The sequence below is a fragment of the Furipterus horrens genome, unplaced genomic scaffold (genome assembly GCF_987537825.1).
Source record: "Furipterus horrens unplaced genomic scaffold, mFurHor1.1.pri manual_scaffold_5, whole genome shotgun sequence".
Lineage (NCBI taxonomy): Eukaryota > Metazoa > Chordata > Mammalia > Chiroptera > Furipteridae > Furipterus > Furipterus horrens.
The window spans coordinates 7938201-7956904 of NW_028327175.1; positions in this window are offsets into that span (position 1 = coordinate 7938201).

The window sequence follows — 18704 nt, forward strand, 5'->3', positions numbered from 1 at the left end:
GGATACGAGACAAAGGAATTTAAAATTTCTTTAGGAATAACTAGTCTTATAGCCAACTAATAAAAAGCGCTATAGACTAGGCTGCGGCCACAGTGTAATCCATCTTGTTGTTGGGAGGAGCGCAGTGAGAGTGGCTTAGGGTTTCCGAGCTCTTCCAAGTCAGAAGGACAACATCAGGCTTTCAAAGTGGAGTTTCTCTCTGAGGCTCCATTTCTAGACTTCTCAGGATGGAAAAACAGCAGGACTTATGGAAAACAGTTTGAGCATTGCCGAAGGCCTCTGCTGAAGTGACTATTGCCGAAAAGCCTTTTATGAAAAACCCAGTAGAGTTCTTGGCTCTCGTCCAGCCGGAGCTTACAACTGATGATTGCAAGGATGGCAACACATATGAAGGACATGTGTACAGTTGAGAAAGTGCTGAACAAATGTATGGTTGTGCCATTTATAAAGGAAGGAGTAAGTGTATGCTGGAGTGCAGAATGATTATGATAATAATTTAGGAACTTGATTTAAAAATTCTTTTAATTGTTACTCATTCCTTCTTTGTTCAAAGGAAGGATTAGGGCAGCTTTTAGGGGTGTTTTTCAGCTCTCGATGGTGGTGTAACAGACCACTCTGAAACTTCGTGGCTTAAAATAATATTAACAACCATGTATGGACTAAGCTCAGGTGGGCGGTTCTTCTGCAGATCTTGTCTGGGGTTATTCATGCAGTTGCAGTTATCTGGAGGCTTTCTAGGGCTGGAAGTCCAGAATGCCCTTACTCACGTGTTTGGTCCCTCAGCGGAAATGCCTGCAACAGATGGGAGCTGGCCAGAAATCAATCTCTCTGTCTCTGTGTTTCTCTCTCCTCTCTGTGTCTCTCTCTCCCTCCCTCCCTGCCCCCACCACTCCCTCCATGTGGTCTCTATAGCAAGTACCTATTTTCTTTACAGAGCAGAAGCTTCCATACCTCTTAGGGCCTAAGCCAGAACTTGAAAAGTTTCTACTAATCAGAGGAAGTCACAATGATTCTATGTCAGAGGATAAAAGAGACTAATTTCTTGATGAGAGGAAGAGCAAAGAATTTGAGTCATCTTTAGTTCACCACCGGGTGTGCAATACAGTAGTCGCTCTCTATACCGCGGTTCACTTATCATGGCCTCACTGCGTCGCGGGATTTTAAAAAATATTATATTTAATTATTTACCGTGAATTTTTTGCCATATTGCGGGATTTTGCAGTACTGTATACGTATGTTGTTAAAGTTACGTGGGTTTAAGAGTGTAGAGTATGTTTAAGAACATAGGTAATGTTTATAAAAGTGTGGAAGAGGTTAATAAGTAATTAGGAAAGGTTAATAAGGGACTGGGAATGGTTTATAAGTGTGTGGGAAGGGTTTATAAAGCCTTAAAATATATATAAATATTAAAATAAATGTAAGGTTCCTACCTCGTGGACTTTCACCTATCATGGAGGGTCTAGAACGTAATACCCACGATAAGTGAGAGAATACTGTATACAGCAAGGTATGCTATAATACCCTCTAAAAATTGCTATTAAACTTTTTGATTGAAAGGCAACTATCGGATCTGATATATGTACAGTCAATAGCAACAATGCAAATGGTCTAATTCCAAGAGCTCTAAAAGGTCAACTTGCCAACTAGCTGGCACAAGGTTTAAATTTTTTCTGATCAGAGTTACCCATAAAGTTTTATATTAAAGTTGGGGGAGAACTTGAAGATTACCTAGCCCAATCAAATGTCTTTTGACAAAAACAAGCATTTAAACAACATCACAGACATTAAGCTGGAACACATAGTGTACCAAATCTCCTGGCTAATTTGTTTATATGACTAATTTATTATGACTCTGGTTGAGGACAGGATTAGAGACATAGAACATAGAACAGAAACAGTTTCCATGGAAGATAAAAGGTAGAAAATATTTAGAGTAAGGGGTGTGTACACCCCTTAGTAAGGTCCTAGGAACAGAGATCTGAGTAATAGTCATAGGAAACACAAAACACTTCATATTGAGGAGGGATCCAAAAACCTGCAAGAATTGTTTTAGCAAGATTACACTTTTGCCTGAGAGAGGAACTTTAGAAGTGACTTACTCCAACTCTCTCCCCATTAGTCAGAGGAAAGACTTCTTGGAAGAAGTGTTTCAACATCACTGGAAGTGAGAATCAGGTTTTCTGTGAACTGGTCAGCTAGTGTAGAGAAAAGCTCAAGTTTTCCTCCAGAGATTGTCTTCCACGTGTCCTTGGATGGGCTCCAGGATTACCAGGAGATAGATATCTGACAGATTGCCGCCTTTACCTTTTGTAATTCCTCTTCTTCATCTTCCTAGAGGAGGGTGTGAATCGAGTGACCCGAGCTACTCTTGCTCACTGGTCTCCTGTTAGTTTCAGAATGTATTGTTTCCGGTGTGGGTTAATGCTGTAGAGTGTGTGGTTATCATAATAGAGCCTGGGAAGCCTAGCCTGGTCGTTGGCCCCTGTGCTTGCTGAAATACATTTTCTATTTCATTCTGCACCTGTCCTTGCAAGCTGGGCTTAACAGCTTTGGTCTTCTCATTTTCTGAAAATTATGGGAGTGCTTTGAGGTCTTGCTACGCCTCAACATTCTCTTAAGGAAGCTTGTAGAGGATCTGAGGTCACTGTGAAGCCAACGCATGTCAGCTGGAGACAGAAATGTCTGTAAAAGAAAATAATAGGCAAGGGAGTTCCCTTAAAAGGGATAAAGCCAGGAATTCTCCCCACCCCACACCCCCACCGGGGACCCCTGTACTGCCTTATGCCATTGCATTCTTCTTCCCACAGTTTCTGGCCTCTCTGTCTCCTTGTTGACCAGCCCAGTGTCCATAGCAGGAGTTTCTAAATGCGATAGAGCTCCTTTTTGCAAAATTAGTTATGTTCTTTTCGGACCCAAGTAATTTTTTATCAGTATGCTAGCACTACGATCCCTGAACTTATTTATAGAAAATTTATGAATATAGTGGGTGTATAAAAACACTGATTCCATTACATATTTTTCTTCTTAAATATAAGATAATTTTAAGTGGTCCTGAATTTCTTAAAATGTCTTAGTATTTTGGGGCAAAATATTCAGGTCCTGGCCTGTTTCTCACTGTAGAAGGTTTGTGGAACTTGTAGCTAATTCACACGCTAGGTTCTGCTTCAGCTAGTCCCCTATTATGGAATTAGCTAAAATATGAACTCTTTAATGAGTTGAAAAGACAAATTTCCTGGTCTCACATGTGATATTTGTAAAAAACTTTAGATTTCTATTTTAGTAAAGCTTAAAGAAACGTTGTTCCAGTTCTATGCAATTAATTTGTGGGACTCTTGATTGATCTCCCCAGGAAAGCTGGCCACTGTAGATGCGTGCCTCTACTGGGGTACAATTTTTCTTTTGAAACTTCATTAAAGTACAACAGGGGTAAGTCAATGCCTATTGACTCACGGTTTTGGTTTCTCATTTTTTTCCCTCTGATGTGATGAAATGGCTTTTTAACTCATTAAGCATCATCAGAAAGGACACCTCTGGCTAGAAGTGTTCCTGGCTGTTTGCAGTATCTCTAAATTTGCCCTTTTCCCCCCTTATTTGTCCTACCTTTTCCTCTCTGGTGCCTGGAAGACAGATAGTCTCAATGACCTTCTAATCTGATCAATACCAGGAAATCTAGGCGGTCATTTGGAAAAGTGTTATCACAGGATTCTGAGCCTCACAGAAATGTCAGTGACTCTAAAACAATTTAGCTGGAGGGCCAAGGCACATCTACCAAGGTTTGCTTTCCAGATTCCATGGGAACCTGAGCTAGCAGGGGCCTGCCATGCGTGTTTTCTGAAGTTCATTCACTTACATAGACCTAAGTAAGCTTGGAAGGGAAGGGTGTGGCATTCATAACATGACAGAGAGCTTCCACATTTGCCTTCTGGGGAAACTGAGAGGAGAGGTCACTTCTTCCATCCAGAGTTTGGCCCCTAGACCTAGATTCCCTTCCCCTTATTACCAGAGATCAGATTTTAGTGATAGCCTCTCAGAGAATAGCAATCTTCCAACAATGAGCAGAGGTTCAAGGAACAGGTTAGGGACAAGAGGCCTAGTTGTCAACCAATTTTGGTCAAACTCAGGCTGGTTTAGCTATCTTGGGGAAAGAGAGCAATTTTGCCTGGAGTCATTTTTGGGACTGGTGACAGCTGAAGGGCTCAGAGGGACAAGTAACACCTGGCCTGGAAGGGTGAGGGTGGTAAGGAGATAAGTAATCAGCCATGTAATCAGTGGGCCTAGATGAAGAGAGGAAGAGGAGAGGAGAGGAGAGAAGAAAAGGGAGTGAGTTGGGTTGTGGATGCTTTCTGAGTGCGCAGAAGTAGAAAAAAAGAATTAGGAGGCTAAGGATGGGTCCACAAGGGACTCCTGCTCCTGATGTCAACTCTAATAATTCATCTTCTATGGTAAGGCGTCATCTGACTACAGAACAATTTTCTCATTCAAAGTTATAAGACATGCATCTCGGTTTCTGGCATGCAGCATGTCTTTCTTCTCTGGGGTATATATTTTCAATAAACTTCTCAAGTTCAGCCTTGCTACTGTCTCAGCCTCCTCATGTTCTAGTCTCTCCTGAACCCACTTAAGTTAGACTTCCTTTCCCTTCATCCCCCTGACACTTTTGTTGCCAAAGTCTCCATGTGCTCACTCCATGTGAATAAATTTCACGGTCACTTCCCATTCCTCATCTCTCTTGACTTCCCTACCGCATTTGACACAGCCTTCCCTCCTTCCTTCTTGAAACATTTTCTTCATTGGCCTTGGAGCACCAGCACTTCCCCTTCTCTGCCTGTCTCAGTGGCTGTCCCTCCTCCATCTCTTTGCTGGATCTGCCTTCCTTTTCATTACTTTGGACAAGGAAGGGTGGCCCAGCACCTTCTCTGTCTCCCCTAGATTGTCTCATGCACTTCGGTGGCTTTCAATCGAGGGCCCCTCGAACTCCACAGTTGGCCATTCCCACAAATTCCAGGCTCTGACACTCAGTTATCTACTCATCTTCACTTGCATTTTTAATAGGCATCCCAAATTTAATGTTTCTAACCCAGAACTCTTAATTCCACATGGCCCCTCCCCCTTCCCAAAGAAACATGTTATTTGCCTGTGCCCCTCAGCTGCCTATGCCAAAGCCTTGGGGGAAGTTCGTGATCCTTTCCTTATCTCGTATCTCCATATCTAAACCATCTTTCCAGCTGACGAATCATCATCATCTCTACCACCATCGGCTCCTGGACTGCGGCAGCATTCTCAGATGGTCTCTCTGCTTCCGTCTCATGTTTATTGACCATGTTTAATTTATTTGATGAAATGCCTGTGCATGTCCTTCACTTATTTTCTACTGAGGATTTTAATTTCTTTCTTGTTTGCAGAGCAACGCTCACTCAATTTACAGAATGTCAGTAATTTCAGAAAGAGGTCAGGAAAAAGTGGAAGACCCCGTTTTGAACCAATACAAGTCTTATGTGTTATACCAAAGATTTAGGTTCTTTCTTTTTGGTAGATAACAGTAACCACAAAAGATATTTGAGGTTAGCTTCTTTCCTACAACCTCCCTACCAGATTATGATGAACACATGTCTCAGACCAAATTCTGCTCTACATTCAAATATGTATTCAACAAACATTCATTAACAAGCAAGCCCAAAACCATTTATAATGATCTGGAGAGTCCATGAAGCCCCAGTAACCTGTTCTCTGAGAGTACATTGGTACGTTTCTATGTCCTCTAGTCAGTCTTCGGTCATCAAATCAATGACTGGATATTGTGTGTATTAGGATTAAAGTCTATTCTATGAGGGGACAAGAAGCTCACCTCTCTGGCACATGCAAAGGTGAGCAGATTTTTAATAACTTTAGACAATTCACATTTTTGAATATTATTAATTAAACCAGTGGGAGAAAATTTCTAGCATGCTTCATGTAAACAGTCATTAGTTTCACCAATAAAACCCTATTTTCACATAATGTGCTAATTAGCAAAACATCAGTTGTCAATCAAGATTTGCATAGCAGAAATATTTAGAGTAACCTTTCATGGAAAAGGGTCCTTTCTAATGCAATGCTAGCTGGAATCCCTGGACTATGAATTCTTAAAATAATGTTGCTGATTACAGAATAAAAGGTTGAGCTAATCAGCACTTAAATAATATTGCAATACTTATATCGAAGGATTTTAAGAGAAATAACAATCACTGTAAAAGATTTTATTCTCCACTAGATATTTTTTTCACAAGTTGAATAGGTAAACCTTGAAATAGCTACTGTTAGATATTTACTTTTTTGATAAATGCCTTCACTTTCCTGGGTAAAACTTAGTTTAATGAATTATGAAGCAAACACCTGTATAAAGAACAAACACCAGTACGTTAAAAACAAATCACCAGTAAAGTTAAGAAAGAGGACATTGCTGACATATACCTGAATGATCCCACCCAATCTTACCCTCTTTCTTCCTCCTACAGGTAAATATCCCGAGAAGGATAGCAAGGTGTTCATGTCCTTCTCTTCACCGTAGCTTCACCGCCTAGTTAGGTACCCTGAACAACATATTAGTTTGCCTTAAAAATTAGTGGTTTTGCCCCAGCTGGTGTTGCTCAGTGGATGGAGCACAGGCCTGCAGACTGAAAGGTCACCTGTTTGATTCCCAGTCAGGGCTCATGCCTGGGCTGTGGGCCAGGACCCCCAGGTGGGAGCATGTGAGGGGCAGCCGGTTGATGTGTCTCTCACACATTGATGTCTCTCTCTCTCCCTTCTCTTCTTTCTAAAAATAAATAACTGAAATCTTTTAAAAATGGTCTAAAAAAAGAAGCATTTAAAAAAAGCAACCATGAGAAGAGTTTCGATGAGGTATATTTCTCTACCCTATCAAACTAACCCCACAAATTAGCTTATGCTGTCTGTGTGCCCGTCAATCAGAAGTGGTTCCCTTTTGCATCCAGTTAGCAGCAGGTGGCCCATTTACATGGGGCATCACCCAAGGGAGGATTAATAAGTAATAAGATGAACACATTGAGTGCTTACTAAGTATCAGGTGAATATTAATTACTTCACATACAGCATTGCTCCTATTCCTCATGGCAGATATTGCAATATCATCAGCCTCATTTTATAGATAGAAACCTAAGCTAAAGGTGTCAGGTAATTGCCCCAAGATTACACATTTAAATAGTGGCTGGCCCTGATTTGAATCCAGGTTTTGACTCAGAGGTATGTGTGCTCTTAATCACCATTTATTTCTGTATCCCATGGAAGCGGTCAAAGTGCAGCTCTGGGAAGTTGGTTTTTCTTTTCCGTGGCTCCGGGAATGGGTTAGGGTTCCATTGTGACGATGTGCAGTTGGCCACCTCTCTGGTCTGGAGTCCATTATGAAGAACAAAGATGTGGTCGAGCTCTTTTATAAATTTTGCATGAGTCACTGCATGCTTTATTTAGGTATCAGAGAACCCTTGGCCCAACTTTTCAACTTTATGGAGCAAATGTGTTGGCTCTGTTAACCCCTGGCTTGATACAAGGCACTTTGATTCGTGCATAAAATCTTAAGTTCCTGGAATCTCATCTGGTTTTCTGCTGTCCTATCAAAAAAATATTTTTCTCAAGCGCTCAATATATTATTTAAAAATCTCCGCCCATACTTACCTCCTCACTATTATTAGTAATCTGAAACTGCGTGTCTTCATTTGCTAATTTCAAGCAGTTGAGAGTTTGTTGGAGATCTAATGGTATAAGGAAAATAATATGAATCAAATGATCCTCTATTTAAATTCCAGCTCTGCTCGTTACTGGCTGTGTGACCTGTGGCAGCTTACTTAACCTGTCTGGGCCTCAGTTGTGTTTTCTATTAAATGGAAACATATATGAACAATTACCCTGCAGGATTCTTGTAAGAATTAAAAGAGTCTAGCCTAGCTGTTGATATGCTATATATACTCCACAGAGTCCTCCAAGCTCTGGCTAGGTCTCAAGAATCATGTACTCCTTTAAAAAAGGAATGAAGACGTGTAGATTGGTAGTTACAAAATAGTCATGGGATGTAAAGTACAGCAGAGGAAATATAATCAATAATATTGTAATCATTATGTATGGTGCCAGGTGGGTACTGGAAATATTGGGGGAACACTGTGTAAAGTATATGATTGTCTAACCACTATGTTGTACACCTGAAGCTAATACAGAATAATATAGCATGTAGAGTGTAATTGAAAAAGAAATTTAAAGACATTTTCAAAAGCTATTGTGATTTTTATTGACTAGAACTATAGAATCTGAAGGTTAGAAAGAAACGTACAGATCACTGAATGCGTATTTCCAAAGCTAGCTATGTGTCACCACCACTTGAAGAGCTTTAAAATATGTAAATTTCCAAACATCAATGTCAAATAATACTGATTTAATAGGTTTGTGATGGAGAGTGGGAGTCCTGATCCTTAAAAGGTTCTACTGATAATGATGGAAATATGTTGTTATATATTTGTCAAACCCCATGGAATGTAAAACACCAAGAGTAAGCTCTAATGTAGGTCACAGACTTCAGGTGATAACGATGAATTAATGTGGGTTCATCGATTGTAACAAGTGTACCACTCTGGGGCAAAATGTTGGTGGCAGGAAAGGCTGGGCTTATATGGGAGCAGTGAGGATGTGGATACTTTCTGTACTTTTAACTCAATTTTGCTGTGAACTGACCACAGTCTAAAAATTAGTCCATACTAAAAATAGTTCCGTATTAGTCCATATTAAAAATAGGCCCCAGAGGAGCATTCTGATTTGGGAACCTGGGGCCTCTCGAGTTCACCATCTGGAGCAAAAGCACCTGCCGAGACGGAAGTCTGCTCAGTCATGGCTTCCTTCCTGTGCCGCCCCAGGAGGCCCATTGTCCTCACCAGTAAGTGCAGTGAGCCAGCTCCACTCTGGGGAGGTCAGCATTCAAAAGTTCTTTCTTATATGGAGCTGAGGTCAGCCTCATGGTCACTTCCAATCATTGTGTGTGACTTCTCCCCCTGGAGCTACGTGGAGTAACCCCACCGTGAGCCTGTTCATGTGTTTAAAGGCAGGGCTCGGATTCTCAGATTCTCAGATTCCTCCTACCCCATCCTATCTCAAGTCTTCTTTCAAAACTCACCTTCAATGGGTCTTCCTCTGATATAATTTCTAGGCAATGACCACCCCTGGTGAGTAGTTTTTTTGGTGTTTCAATTTTGAAAATATTAACAGTCCATCTGGTACAGGGAGCAACCTGTCAGGATGGAGACCTGGCCTTGGTGTAGGGAGGGGGTGAGGTCCTGGGCGAGGGGCCAAAATGACAGGAGTCTGTAAGCAGCAGCTATTTAGCAACAGGTACAAGGCACCACAGTATTCTAACAGTTTGGCCATAGTGGCGCCTACCTGGTAGATAACCATCTAGACAACCTCCCTTGTATGACATAACTCTAGTTGAGGACATGATGCCTTTAGAAGTGGCTTGAGATAGTTGAGCGGGGACTGTGTCAGCTTGCAGCCATCTGCGTCACTCTGTAGGCTGTATGTCTGATGGTAAAATATCTAGAAAGTATTTTCAACTGGAGAGCTGTGAAAGCATTTTTCATCACACCGGTTATATCAATTTTGCATTTGACTTTTGAACCCAAAAGCAGGTTCCTTTATCATGAGATTTATGGTTCATTTTTTGCTGCCCATGGTGGGTTGTGGGGTAGGTCAGGCAACATGTGCCCCTGTCTTGTGACTTCAACCTGTGTGCTGCTGATGACTTCTGACATCATTATTGATAACAAGGTTGAAGGCGGTAGGAACAATGCAGCCACACACAGTCAGGAACCTCTCTGCAGCAACTATTCATTCCATTCATTTTGACCTGTCTGTACTCAGAAATCACTGGGGAAATTAACAAATAAACACGCCCAGAGTCTTCCTCAGGCCTCTTGAATCAGCATCTCCAGGGGGTCACATTAGACAAAGCTCCCTAGATATTATAATTGTGATACATGGTCAGGGTTAGGGACCACTACTATAATGCCTGCTCTTTCGGTATTATTTTCAAACTTTATGAATGCACTTACTGGATAGGTTTTTACTTCTTTTCATTGAATTTTGTCAAACCTAATACCTTTAAAAATCATCTTCATGCACTATTTCAAAAATAACACTACTGTTAATATCCTTTCAAACTTTGAGTCATCACTTTCCCCCAAGGGGAATTTTTTAAATGAGAAATGGAAGTGGTTAAATGTCTTGTTTCAGCTCATTTAAACATGTTCTAAATTTTTTTTTCTCTTCAAGCTCACTGTTCAACCAATGTGTGTTAATTTGGGTTTTTATGAATCCATAACCTTCTTTGAAAATTTCACCAACATAATGCCAAAAGAGTTGTTTCCATCGTATGTCTTTTACTTCTCTAACTGAATGGAGTAGGCTGATGATATATTGATTTTGTTTATTCATGTATTTAGCAAACACTTACTTACAGCTTACCATGTGACAGGCACTCTTCTGAGAATTTTACACCTATTAATTCATTTAATATTCATAACTCCTCTATGAAGCTGTATTATTTTATTTCTCAAATGAGGAAATTGATGCAGAAAGAAGTTAAGTAACTTGTTGAAGGCCTCATTATCCAGAGAGAATGGATCTGGTTTTAGAATCTTTGTTCCTAGTGACTAGCAAATCCAAAAAAAAAAAAAAAAAAAAAAAAAGAATAGCAATAAACGTAAAGTGTTTTTTAATTTGATTTTTTTTTGGTGGTAGTCCCAAAATGTCACATACATAAACCAAAACCAGTAATCATATGGTTCTGCCCTGGCTGGTTTAGCTCAGTGGATTGAGCGTCGGCCTGCGAGCTAAGTGTCGCTGGTTCGATCTTCCAGTCAGGGTACATCAGAGAAGGAAAACTCTGACTCCAAAAAACCTCCGCTGCCTTGCGGCATACCTCTTCAGGGGAAAGGCTAAGGGAGTAAACCCCGACAGAAAATCCAGAGCCGGAGTCCCTAAGGCGGTTTGACGTTGTAGTCAACACCGGCAACTCCTGCGGCGCACCTGAAGTCAAGCTGTATTGACTCCGTCTTTCCCTTGGATCCTTCAGCTGCGAAGAGAGGGGGGGTCTGCTGCATGGGCAACAGCAGACCCTCCATATCACCCTGCCCGGGCTCTGTAGTTTCAGCTTTACTGGAGAGGACACTCCAGCGTCATCGCAAGATGTCGATTCAACACGGGAGGAGACAGATACCGTGTCACTCACGAGTCGGACTGCACAGCCATTCTCGGCGGTGCAGATAGACTCTTAAGAAGCTACACCATCGTCTCTCGAGACGGACGGCTGCCGACGACGACGAATCATATGGTTACCATATGGACTGTTTGTTTTTCTTTCTTTCTTTATTTCCTTTTCCTAAAAATGGCTTTATTTTATTTTATTTTTTTCTATATAGAATTTTTATTTTGTTTTTCAGTTACAGTGGTCCCATTTTCCCCACCCATTGCTCCCCTGCACCCAGCCCACCCCTTCTCCCACAATCATATCCCTCCCCATTGTCCATGTCCATGGGTTATTCATACACGTTCCTTGACTAAACCCTTCCCTTACTTATCCCCCTTCTCTCCCTCCCCCTCCCCCCTAATAACTGTTATTCTGTTCCTTGTTCAATTTAGTTCATTTGTTTATGTTGTTGTTTTTCATTTATATAAATTCAAAGGTGTTCCTTTAAAGTTTTTTAAATTGTTATTCTATTACAATTGTCCCAATTCCCCCCACCTTTGCCCTCTTCTGCCCATCTCACCCCCTACTCCCACAGTCAATTCCCACACTGCTGCCCATGCCCATAGGTCATTCATACATGCCCTTTAGCTAGTCCCTTCCCTTTCTTTTCACTGTTATCCCCCTCCCCCCGACCTCTCCTCTGGTTACTGCCAGTCTATTCCATGTTTCCATGCCTGTGGTTCTATTTTATTTGTTAGTTTATTTTGTTTATTAGATTCCTCCTATAGGTGAGATCATATGGTATTTGTCTTTCACCATCTGGCTTATTTCACTTAGCATTATACTCTCCAGTTTCATCCATGCTGTCACAAAGGGTAGGAGTTCCTTCTTCTTTCTGCTGTGTAGTATTCCATTGTGTAAATGTACCAATAAAAATTTCAGATATCCCATGTAGTAATATTTTTGTTAATATATCTCCTAGGGAAAACTAAATAAAGAAAAAAATAAACAAATGGGACTACATCAAAATGAAAAGCTTCTGCATGGTAAAGAAGCCATAATCAAAAATAAAAGGGAACTGACTGTATGGGAGGATGTATTTGCCAATGACACACTGGATAAGGGTTTGATCTCCAAAATATATATAGAACTCATATGACTCAACACCAGGAAGAAAAATAATCCAATTAAAAAATGAATGAAGGACCTGAATAGACATTTCTCCAAGGAGGACATGCAGATGACCAATAGACATATGAGAAGACGCTCATCATCATTAGCTATCAGAGAGATGCAAATTAAAACCACAATGAGGAGACTTCCAGCCAAGATGGAGGCCTGGACTGACACACTCCATCTCTCTCCACAACTAAGAAGGAATACAACTACTGCAAAACCAGAAATAACCAGAAGTTCCAGAAACTAAATGGAAGTCCAACGTATGAAGTTATAAAGAAGTGGTGCTCATCTGGATGGATAGGAGGGGCGAAGCCGGGGCAGAGAGATCAAGCTGTGCTGGCAGTGGCAGCAGCAGCAACAGTGGCAGGACGGTGGTAAGCACAGACACCCGTATTTAGTGGGAGGCAAGAAGCACCTGGGTAGCACCCTTGGCTATAGTCCAGACTCGTCAACTTGTGATTCCAACGCTGGGGAAGGCAGACTCCCATTGCCTTGGACTGTGAGGCCCAGAGGGGGTGGGGACGGAGGGGGAGGCTCCCAGTCTCTCAGCGGAGAGTGAATGGCAGGAATCCATCTTGGACCCCTGCTCCCAAACAAAGCGCCACAGTGTGGTAAGAAGGGTCACCCAGCAGTGATGAGTGTATGGGGCTCTGCCCCCTATAGTGTAGGAAGTATGACAGCCTCACCCAGGAAGCAAAAGTAAACACAAAACTGTCAGGATGGCGCAGATCATGATAGAGATCCCAGTGACGCAGCTGACCAGACAGCAAATATTTACTCTAATGAAGCAGCAGATAGGAAATCTTTCTGAGGCACAGTTCAGAGCTTTGGTTATAAGAATGCTTACAGACCTAACAGCAGATCTTAAACAAGATGGGGAAGGAATGAAGGCTAGTCTTGCTGAAATGAACAGAAACACATATGAAACTGGTGGTGAGGGAAAGAAAACCAGGGATAAAAATCAACAAATTGGAACACAGGGAACGAACAAACAGTTAACCAGTACAGAAAGAGGAAACAAAAAGTGAGGAAAACAAGGAGAGGCTCAAGCTATAAGCAGGCCAACATCCAAATCATAGGGTTGCCTGGAGGTGAAGAAGAAGAACTAGAAATTGAAAAATTATGTGAAAAAATAATGAAGCAGAACTCCCCTAACTTGGGGAAGGAAATAGACTTACAGGTCCAGGAAGCACAGAGAGTTCCAAAAAAACTGGGTCCAGGGAGAACCACACCAAGACATATTGTAATCAAAATGTCAAAAATTAAGGATAAAGAGAGAATCTCAAAAGTAGCAAGAGAGAAAAGAATTACGTACAAAGGGGTCCCAATAAGACTCTCAGCTGATTTCTCAAAAGAAACTTTGCAGGCAAGAAGGGACTGGCAAGAAATATTCAAAGTAATGAAAAGCAAAAACCTATAACCATGATTACTCTATCCAGAGAAGCTGTCATTCAGAATAGAAGGGCAGAGAAAGTGCTTCGAGGACAAAGTAAAACTGAAGGAGTTCATCAGATCTAAACCACTGTTATATGAGATGTTAAAGGGACTTGTTTAGGAGAAAGAGGATCAAAACTATGAACATTAAATAAAAAACTGTATCATAACAACCAACAACAGAAGCTAGGGAACCCAAACAAAGGCAGACTAAGTAGGCAATGAGAGTGGGAAAAGAATTATAGGTATGGGGAACATACTGGGGGGAGGTCAGCAGGGAGGGGGGAGGGGGGAAAGGGAGGGAGGTGGTACAGGAATTAAGAAGCATAGCAGGAGGGAGTGAAGTAGATAGGAAGATGTTGAGAAGAACTATATGCACAACCAATGGGCATGGACTAAGTGCGGGGGACAACTGGAGGGAGGGTGGGTCACTGGGTGGAGGGGAACAAAGGGAAAAGAAATTGGGACAACAGTAACAGAATAATCAATAAAGCATATTAAAAAAAACCCACAATAAGATATCACCTCACACTAGTCAGAATGGCCATCATTAATAAATCAACAAATGACAAGGGCTGGTGAGGATGTGGAGAAAAGGGAACCCTAGTCCACTGTTCATGGGAATGCAGACTAGTTTAGCCACTGTAGAAAATAGTATGGAATTTTCTCAAAAAAATTAAAAAAGAACAAAACTGAAAATGGAACTGCTTTTTGACCCAGCGATTACGCTGCTGGGTATATCCCCTGAGAATCCCAAATCACCAATTCAGAAGAACTTACATACCCTGTGTTTGTAGCAGCGCTGTTTACAATAGCCAAGTGCTGGAAACGGCCTTAGTGCTTGTCAGTAGATGAGTGGGTCAAAATTCAAAGGTTTTAGACATTGAGCTCCACATAGAAAATTCTTCATTTTTGTAAATGTCCTGGCTCTATAATGTTAAAAATGTGTTTTGGAATGAACAAGGAAAATAGAAATATGCGAATTTTGTTCTTTATTTCTTCAATATAATGAAGAAAATAACAGACAAGGAAAGCATCTGGATTTAAGAATGTGGCCTCTAACCTTGCCCTTATCTGTACCTATTTCCAAGGAGACTGAGTTTCACTTCCTTTAAGCCCCTGTACTTGGCCATTCATTTGTTCTTTTATTCATGCAACAGATATTTTTTGAGAACCAAACATGTGTCAACCTTGGGGAAATAGTGACCAGAAAAATCTAGATATCTGCCTTCATGGAGCTTAGAATCTAGGAGGAGACAGACATAATCAATGATCACAATGTAATGTATAACTCAACAGTGTGTAATTTGCTTTATCCTAGAAGTTATCATGTAAACTGTGAAAGCTGAGTTATCTGTCTGCCCCTGTCCTAAGATATTTGAGGATGGCTCTAGGTGTCTTCTCTATGTTTCCAGGGCTTGCTAATTCTGATGCATCGAATTACAGGCTAAACTAATGGATGAGTTAGCTTTTTTCCTAAATATGCATCTAAAATTATTGGGCTATAGTGACTGCAATCTTGTCTTCGTATTTCAGAATGTGGAACGATAGTGTAAATTCTGGGAGCAATTCAGGAGCATTTTATGGGCTTTGTTAATCAACGAGAAGGTGTTTTGGTTGATCTCTTTGGTGAATTGCAATTAGAAATTTCACCATTTTCTTCTCTTAATATAAAGAATAATATGGAAGAGAAATGAAATTTCTAAGAAATGAGAGAGTCGTTGAAGTTTTTGAGCCTACGAAGACATTAACCATCACCCCTCTCAACCTCACACATTGCTGAAGAGGAACTTGAGGGCCAGCGGAGGTAATTTCACCAAGACCACATAGCAATTCACAGAGCCACAGCCAGAAATTGGGCTCTTTTAAGTCCTCTTTAAAACAAAACAAAACAAAACAAAAACTATGTAGTAATTTTTTTTTCTTTTTAATAATTGTGAATTTTTCCTTCTCAGCTTTCTGAATTTTTAAAGATTTATTTGTCGATTGATTGACTAAAATGGCCCCATTATTCTTATTAATGACAAAAGCAGACTTTCCAGAACACAGATTGTTCATGCAGATTGTAATTATTCTGTTCATTCTGCTCTTCAATCTTGAACGGCCAGTCCAGAAGCTCACAGAGTAAATTACAGAGATTGCGGTCAATCGGGAGGCCACTGGGTTCAAAGGCGGGTTGCGCATGGGCGTTAAATGGGTGGTTACAGATGTGCTTAGGGAACAGCAGCAGGGCCAGCTGACCGGGCTTTCCGAGAAAATTAACTTGCTGGGGTTGTATATGTGCAAATTCCAAAACGCATTTTCATTGCAAAAAAGTGACTCTAAATTATTCTGTTTCACTCTAATCGGTTGATTCTACCTTTTCTGGATATTCAGGTAAAATTCATTCTTAGAACTCCGCATTTAAGTCATTTTTATAATTGAAATAGTCTATCGGATGGTAAAATCATTGAGTTCTATAGAGTTCTGATTTCTATCACTTGCTTTCGTTGATGATTGATTTATTGTTTGGTTGATTGATTCATCTGCTCTTGAAGAATAATTTGAGTGGACGTGTGCCTCTGTATTATGCCTGGTCAGGATGCAAATGTGAAAATAAACACTGACGAGGCTTACAGTTTCTTGGGCTCAGCAGCACCAACAAGTTATCATAGCCCAGCCCAGTGGTACCTCTTGAAGTCCCCACAAAGGTTGTAGCCTCTGGAAATGCAATTTTTTCTTTAAGACTTATTAAAGAAATAGTATCCAGTGACTTACATAAACATTTTGGGAACAATTTGTTTTCTTTTTATTTTAAACTGTTTCTGAGGTAATGTTCACAACTCTTTCAAGAAGACTACTGATGCTCTAAAATACTTCTTTCTAGTTTCATATTTTAATTCTGTTTTGGGTATTAGGTGATGAAATGCCCATTCGTCTGGTTTAAGGCTTTATACTCCAGGGCAGTGGTTCTTAAATGTGATCTGAGGATTCCTGAGCAGATGTGGCATGGTGGTTGGTAGTTCAAGGTTATTGTGAGAGAGTTGCAATTCCATGTGGACTCTAACTTTGTCTTTGGTAGGATAAATATATGATGTCGCACATAAATATACACATACTGAAAATATGTAGATATAATAAAATGCAAGATAATTAAAAAAATGTTTCAATTTGTGAATGTTTCTTGTCATAATGCATTTTCCCATTCAACAATTATTAAATGTTCGGACACTGTCATGTGTTCTCAAATATTAAAAAATAAAATTTATGTACTTATTTTTAGAAAGAAGGAGAGAAACATCATTGTGTGGTTGCCTCTCGTGTCCCCCAACTGGGAACCTAGCCTGCAACCCAGACATGTGCCCAAACTGGCAACTGAACTTGAGACCCTTTGGTTCACAGGCCAGGGTTCAATCCACTGAACCATGCCAGCCAGGGCTCAAACATTTTTTGATATTAAAAAAGACTTTCATACTCAAAACAACTAGAAGCCACCAACGTTAAACATGTCCCTCAATAGGCTTTGTTTTTCTTGATAAAAAATCCAAATCTTGTTTGTCTGCTCCTGATGGACCCGCCATTGCTCCAGCATTTTAGTTGACACCTTCGTGTTTTTTCTAACACTGTCTGCCTTTCTTTAAGCAAGGTTGCAGAATTTCACAGAATGTTTTGTGGTCCTACGGAGGTGAGATAATCAAGCTCTGCTTCATTTCCATCACATTTCCTGAATATACTACACATTTTCTCGGTTCTTCTGCCCTCGGCCACTCACTTCTATGAGAGTGAAAAATGGTTCCTTCTCTGAGTTGGCTTTGCAGGTTGAAGCCGAAGGTGGATTCCCTGTGTTGTCCTTTCCTGGCTGCTGAGGCCCTCAGCCTCCCACTCCCGTTCTGAATTTCCCTCACCACCCCAACTGGAAAGTACAAACTGCCGTCTGTGCCCTCCATTTCCTTTTCTTTTTTTTAAGTCAACCTCACTCTTCCTCTATACAGGCTTTTACCTCTGCCTTCAGCTGTCTCATCTTAGAAAATATTGGGTTGGCCAAAAAGTCTACATGGTTTTTCCATAGAATAAAAGACACATTTTTCACTTTCACCAATAACTTTATCGATTTGGGTATTTTGAGTATATCAGCTATCTCCTGCATGGCATAACATTGATCATTCTCAATTCATGTCTTGATTTGATTGCTACCAACTTCAACTGGTCTACCCGACGGTGGAGCATTGCCCAGTGAGAAATCTCCAGCATGAGACTTTGCAAACCACTTTTGACACATCTGATCAGTCACAGCACCTTCTCCACACGCTACACAAATCTTTTTCTTTTTTGCATTTCAGTTGCATTTTTACCTTTCTTGAAGTAATAAAACACGATACACCAAAAATGTTGCACGTTTTCTTCCATCTTCAATATTAAAATGGCTACACAAAATTTACCAATTTTGATGAGTGTTTTTTCAAATACACGCTGATGTGACAGCTGTCACAATACACTCTAACCAAATTGTTTTGAATGAAGTTAAACACAAGTAGGCACTCTGGATTCTTTTGTCAATCCGATAAAACCTCACAACCCAATATCCAGCTGCCTGTCACCTCTCCCCTGCCCCCCTCTCTCATAGTGTTAACCTTCATCGACACTCTCTCGCCTCCTGTTCATTCCTTAGCTTCCAGCCATCTGGCTTCTGCCTTTATCTTTTCACCAAAAGGACTCCAGCAATTCCCCTATTTCAAAATCTAATGGACACTTTTATTTCTTATTTTAATTATCCTCTCTGCTGCACGTGAGCCACACATACTGCTTCGATTGGGTCCCGTTGTCACATCTTCCAAGGCTTTCCCTCATCCTCAGTGCTTTCTTCCTTAAAAAAAAAATTATTTTTTGAAAC